Below are 6,998 nucleotides of genomic sequence, written 5' to 3' on the forward strand. Positions count from 1 at the left end.
GCTCCCTGCACAATCTCTACTCTGCTCACTGGAGCTAATTGGAGACTCTGAAAAGAAACTTCGAACCCTAAAGGTTCTTCCTTTTGACCGATTTGGCAGCTTATCAGCCCATGTAGGGGCAGAAACGACAGCCTTACCCATCCGATATCTGGCTTGAAATTGGTAACAGACCAGTCCAGCTAGACTGGTTTAGAGCATGGGGTACATTGGACTCTCTTTCTTAGGATGGGCCTTCGCCATGTGGAAGAGTATGTATGGACTCTCTTTGTAGAAGAGTATGTATGGACTCTCTTTGTAGAGTATGTATGGACTCTCTGTGTAGAAGAGTATGTATGGACTCTCTTGTAGAAGAGTATGTATGGACTCTCTGTGTAGAAGAGTATGTATGGACTCTCTTTGTAGAAGAGTATGTATGGACTCTCTGTGTAGAAGAGTATGTATTAGTTGATTGAGACATAATTAAGGTCACCAGAAGCTCTTTGCAGCAAAACTGAACAGAACTGGGTTTATTGCCCAAGGCAATGCAATCCAATGGTTGAAAATACTCACAGTTGATAAATATACAGCAATAGACCAGCCATCAGAGCACTGGCACACCACCATGGGGGGTAGCAGGGGCAGCAAAGAATATCCTTAGGGTTTCCACTTTAAGTGGTCTAGATCCCATACAGTTTCACAAAGGCAGCAGAGCCTTAAGGAGACTACTCATTAGAGGGGTTCTGCCATGATATTTATGGTGTACTTTTTTATTTCTAAATGACACTGTTTACATAGCAAATCTGACACAATAACCAACCAGCAGCACACTGAAGTAGTGAAAAGCAGTGTTTTTTATTGCGCCAGGAACAGGCAACGTTTCAGCCTTACCACCAGCCCTTTATCAGGCCTCAAGGAGGCTTTCCCAGAATGGCATCCCTGGCAGTGGGATTTCAGCCTGTACCCGACGCTGCAATGAGTGTGAAGTATTTTCTACATTGTGTATAACAGTAATGTAACTTCGGGTACATCCAGAGTACTAAAAAGTTGAAGTGACTGAGGCCTCATTTACAAGCCATAGAGTTGAGTACAACTGAAAACATCTTAATTAAGGCCAGTCATTTACCCCTGACACTGACCCAGTGTAAAGTACAGGAAACGTTTCCCACAGTGCTAGTTGGTGTGTGTACGTTACTTTTAGAGAATTACCTTTCTTCTGTCTTTAATTTTTTAACCCAAGATCAGTTACGGCGCCAAGGATCCAGTATTTAATGACAGAACCCAGTTCCCATCATTCTACAGAACTATCCCCAATGAGGAGGCAGAAATGGATGGGATTGTGCAGATACTGAAGCACTTTGGCTGGAAATGGGTCGGACTCATTATATCAGATGATGATACTGGGTACAGAGCCCGGGAAAGGATAAGTAAGGAACTTGCCAGTAGAGGGGGCTGTTTGGCCTTCACTGCTTTAATAAAGTTTTATTATAAACTTCTTAAGGAGATTGAGAAGACCACTGCTAATGTGATTGTCCTGTTTATTAGCCCAGAAACCAACCTTGTATACTTATCTTCTTTTTACGACCTCCCCCAAAGTTATGGATCACCTCTTCCTTTATATACAATGTTATAATGCTACATGAACAGAAGATGGAAACCACATTAAATGGCTCTTTGTCCCTAATGATCCAGGAAGGAGAGATCCCCGGCTTTAAGCAGTTCTTCTATACATTTTCTCTGAATAACTACCCAACAATGCACTGATTGCATCTACATGGCACTTGTTATTTGTATGCCCTTTCATAGACATCCCCATGTCTGTAACAAAGGAAGCCTGCCCAGGGAATGCGACTTTCAGTGAGGCAGATGTATCAGTGTATGGGAATCACCATTACAGAGTGACTTATAGAGTTTACACTGCAGTCTATGCACTGGCGCGTGCCCTGCACAATCTCTACTCTGCTCAGCCCCGGCCAATCACTGGGGCAAGTTAGAAAGTCTGAAAAGAAACATCAAACCCTGGCAGGTAGGTGCACCTTCCAAGCTGTACATTTAAGTGTTTGTTTTGTATAGATTTGCTAAACCGACTAACTATTAGATAACAACAATGTATATTTTGTATATTAATTTTAAAAAACAGTGGTTTCTATACATTTACTAAAAGACAATTACTAGGCGGGGCGTGGCTTGCCTTGGAGCAGTATGGCTCCGTGACAGTCTGGTCCCACCGGCGATTTGCAGCGATAGGAGACATGGGGAAAACAGGCAAAAGCAAGCCTGAGAGGGAGAAGACCCCTAATAAAAGACAAACGGCACCTCAGAGCGACATAGCTCCTTTATTTCTAAAACGAAAAACGGAGCGCTACAATTCCAAGATGGCGCCGGTCAGTGAAACACAGGAGGAGGAAGCCGATTCCAATAGAGAGCTCTCTGATCAGGAGAGCGATACGGAAGTAGGATTTGACCTGCAAACATACATGGCTAACCTACCCTCGAAAGCAGACATTAAAGATATGCTGCGAGAAGTAACTGACACCATAAAGGAAGAGATACAGGACATAAAAAAGGATATGCTTACACTGGCTGCAAGGACAGATGACTTAGAAAACAGCATGAGTAAGTGCACAAAAAAACAAAAATCCATTTATTCTCATATACAGAAACAAGATAATATAATCCTTGATCTACAAAGGCAGTTAGAAGATCAGGAGAATAGGAGCAGGAGAAGCAATATAAGGGTGCGGGGAGTGCCAGAAAGGATTCCCAATGAGGATATACGCAATGTTCTCCTACTAATATTTAACAAAATATTAAATAGAGACTCCTCCACGGAAATCCAAATAGAAAGGGCACATAGGGTCCAGAAACCGAAAGCCGCCCCTTTAAATGCTCCACGTGACATTTTGTGTTGCCTGCACAGCTTCTCCTTAAAAGAAGAGATCTTAACAAAATCTAAAGATGTCAGTAATCTCACATATGAGGACTGTGCCATAAAACTGTTTCAAGATCTGTCCAGAACCACTCTGGCCAAAAGGAAAATGTTGAAACCACTTACTGACACTCTCAGAGAAAACAACATATTATACAGATGGGGATACCCCTTTGCACTCACCGCAGCCAAAGATGGAGTTACAGCAGTGCTACGCATACCCACGGACACAGAAACTTTCTTAAGCAAATTACATTTACCTGCCTTGGACTTACCCGGATGGATGCCAGATCCAGGGAAAATGCCGGATTTATCTTTCGATATGCAAAATGACTGGACACTGACACCTACAGCTAAAAGAACACCACAAACCCCTAGGACCCCTAGGGACAAAGCGAGATTTTCACTCACCTGAGTTGGACCTAACAGACGGACCTCCAGTGAGCATTTGGAACTGTACCCAAAGGAATATCTGCTTCCTGACGAATTTATAAGAAAGCAATTGACTCTAGCAAGGTGATAAATAATTTGCAGAAAGCCAACAAGACCTAGCACAGCTGAAAGAACTTTAAAGGACTTAACATCTCATAATCCAACTGGGTAATTATAAGATTGTCTATAACGGTTAAACTGATTTTGACTTAACTTACAATACAATACCAGTGTACAAGGTTTTTGTTTATAATGTTATATAAATGACCTGTTCTAAAGTTACCCTATTGTTATTCTCACATGGTTAATATAGAGGTTACTCTCCCCCCCTGTCTCCTAAACAAATTATTCATTATATAGAAGATACGGTGGGTCTGAGACATCTCGAGACAATAAGGTATAGATACATCTCTACCCATCTCCAACCATCCTCGCTTTCCCAAAAATATGGTGCTGGTCACCTTTGCCGCTACTAAACCATCTCAGCAAAGGGGTATTCCCCCTGTAAGTCTACTGCGGCAAATGATTACTTCCCCACTAAAGTTCTCTAGTTATTTTTGGAGTTACAAGTTTATATCCTTTCTCCTTCCCCATCCTCCTCCCTCGCAATATGCCAACAAGTATCATAAAATTCATCAGAAACCCCTAAATGAGCAGGTTGAACACACACCTCAGAATGGCTGAGCAATCTAATATGGACTGTTGTGTATTTTCCTATAATGTTAATGGGATGAACGAACCAGTAAAAAGGGCACAAATCCTCCATGAATGTAAAAAAAGTAAAGCTATGATAGTGATGATACAGGAGACCCATTTTAAGGAAAAACACGCTCCCACAATGTCTCTCAAATCATACCCCCAGGTATTTATGAGCAATAATCCCACAAAAAAGGCAACTGGGGTACTTACCTTGTTACATAAAGGCTTACCTTTCAAGCATACGGATACCCTATCCAATAGTGAAGGTAGATTCATTTTAATCAAAGGTGTATTAATGAACCAAATGTGTACAATTGCTAATATTTATGTTCCCAATACAGGGCAAATCTCTTTTATTAAGCACTTCCGGAAAATCCTAGAAAATTTTAGCAAGGGACCAATACTGTTAGAAGGTGATTTTAATATGGTACTGAACCCGCTAGTAGACTCTTCTTCCAAAAGGACCAATATATCATATAAAGGACTCAAAGAAGTCAAAAAATTATTTGCAGACATGCAGTTAATTGATGTCTGGAGGGCAATTAATCCAAAGAAAAGAGACTACACACACTTTTCCAAAACATTCTCAGTTTATTCAAGGATAGATTTTATATATACATCTCAAAAATGGTTACATTTATTTAACTCTGCTGACATAGGGAATTTTCATCACTCAGACCATGCACCAGTTAGAATAAAATTTAAAATCCCTCAGACCTCAAGAAATGAATATACTTGGAGACTAAATGAATCTATGCTCCATAGAAAAGATATTAGAAAACAAATTCAATCTCTGATTTCTCAAATAATACAGAATAATTCCTCTGATGAGATCTCTCAGGCGACATTATGGGAAACCTTGAAATGTGTCCTTAGAGGTCATCTGATGGCACTTAGTAGCAATCTAAAAAAGGAAAAAGACAAAGAAATAACTAAGCTAATTGATAATATAACTTCTCTAGAACAAACACATAAAGAGTCTTTAGCACAAAAAACTTTAATCACATTAGAAAGTAAAAGAATACAATTGAAAACCCTCTTTAACGAAAAGGTCCGGAAATCATACATGAGGACCAAGCAGAGATATTACGAACTGGGTGATAAATGCAACAAACATTTTGCAAATATTCTTTAAAAAATCCAACCGCTAACCCAAATATCCTCAATAAGGAATGATATCAACAATGTGATTAATGACACTAAAGGTATAGCATTTATAAAATTAGATCAGCTACTCCACCCTTAGGGGCACATTTACTAACCCACGAACGGGCCGAATGTGTCCGATTGCGTTTTTTTCGTAATGATCGGTAATTTTGCGTTTTTTTCGGCGTCTTTACGACTTTTTCGTATTTTTTGCGATTTTTTTCGGCGTCTTTACGATTTTTGCGTAAAAACGCAAGTTTTTCGGCGTCTTTACGATTTTTGCGTAAAAACGCAAGTTTTTCATAGCCATTACGAAAGTTGCGCAAAGTCGCGATTTTTTCGTAGCTTTAAAACTTGCGCGAAACGTAGCGCCTTTTAAGTTTTAACGCTACGAAAAAAGGCGCGACTTTGCGCGCAAGTGTTAACGCTACGAAAAAATCGCGACTTTGCGCAACTTTCGTAATGGCTACGAAAAACTTGCGTTTTTACGCAAACATCGTAAAGACGCCGAAAAACTCGCGTTTTTACGCAAAAATCGTAAAGACGCCTAAAAAATCACAAAAATACGAAAAAGTCGCAAAATCTTCGTTTCCAATCGGAATTTTTCCAATTCGGATTCGAAATCGTGTCTTAGTAAATCAGCCCCCTAGACTCCATAGAAAAAATAGATAATTTTATTAAGGAAGCAAAGCTTAACAAATTAACTCAAGAACAGTCCCAGACGATTGAAGCACCTTTCTCCCTAACAGAAATTGAAAAATGCATAGATTCCCTTCCAGCAGGGAAAAGTCCAGGCCCAGATGGATATTCAGCGATTTTCTATAAAACCTTTAAAGAGGTACTTTCACCCATTCTCTTAACTTATTTTAATTCCATTTAAAAAAAATAGTGGCTTCCACCCTCAAGCACAAGAGGCCCATATCACCATAATACCTAAACCAGGGAAAGACCCACAATTATGTTCAAGTTATAGACCCATATCTTTAATTAACATAGACCTAAAAATATATGCAAAAATTATAGGAAATAGAATAAAAGAATACTTACCTAATATAATTCATACCGACCAAGCAGGATTTGTACCTAGAAGAGAAGGAAAAGAAAACACAGCCAAAGTAATATCTCTGATAAATTATGCACAAAAGAAATGTATTCCCTCACTTATACTTACCACCGATGCAGAGTAAGCATTTGACCGAGTGTCATGGGACTTCCTAGACAGAACTCTAGCGGGCATAGGTCTAGGACAGATAAGCAGAGAGAGAATTTTAGCCTTATACGAACAACCCACAGCCAGAATCAGAATAAATGGTACTCTATCACCCAAAGTACAGATCTTTAATGGGACAAGACAGGGATGCCCATTATCTCCCACATTATTCATTCTCGTCATGGAGACACTCTTGGCCCATATTAGAAACAACCCAGACATAACTGGTATCTTAGCAGACTCTAAAGAATACAAATGTGCGGCCTTTGCTGATGACCTCTTGCTTTTCATCACAAAGCCACATATTTCACTTCCGAATGTAATGTCCCTCATGAAAACTTTTGGCACTTTATCAAACTTAACTATATAAGTTAACTATACTAAATCAGAGATTTTGAATATCAACATTACAAAAACGGTAGTTTAAAATCTAAAACTAAACTTCCCATTTAAATGGGCAGATCCATGTATAAAATACCTAGGGGTCAGAATACAATCTAAGATTGATAAAGCATACTAAGATAATTACCTTCCATTAATAGCATCATTACAAAAGACTATATGTAATTGGGAAAAAACTACAACTTACTTGGTTTGGAAGAATAC

At 39.4% G+C, this 6,998-nt stretch overlaps 1 long non-coding RNA gene across 1 annotated transcript; it reads right to left on the reverse strand.

Moving 5' to 3' along the window:
- Nucleotides 1-4,627: 4,627 nt before the first annotated feature.
- On the reverse strand, nt 4,628-6,503 carry LOC116410800. Its single transcript, XR_004222638.1, has 3 exons — nt 6,354-6,503; nt 6,230-6,265; nt 4,628-4,940 (listed from the first exon to the last, which is right to left on the reverse strand). It is a non-coding gene; the product is annotated as an uncharacterized LOC116410800 (long non-coding RNA).
- Between the last annotated feature and the right edge of the window lie 495 nt (nt 6,504-6,998).

This window comes from Xenopus tropicalis, chromosome 5, assembly GCF_000004195.4.
Source record: "Xenopus tropicalis strain Nigerian chromosome 5, UCB_Xtro_10.0, whole genome shotgun sequence".
Lineage (NCBI taxonomy): Eukaryota > Metazoa > Chordata > Amphibia > Anura > Pipidae > Xenopus > Xenopus tropicalis.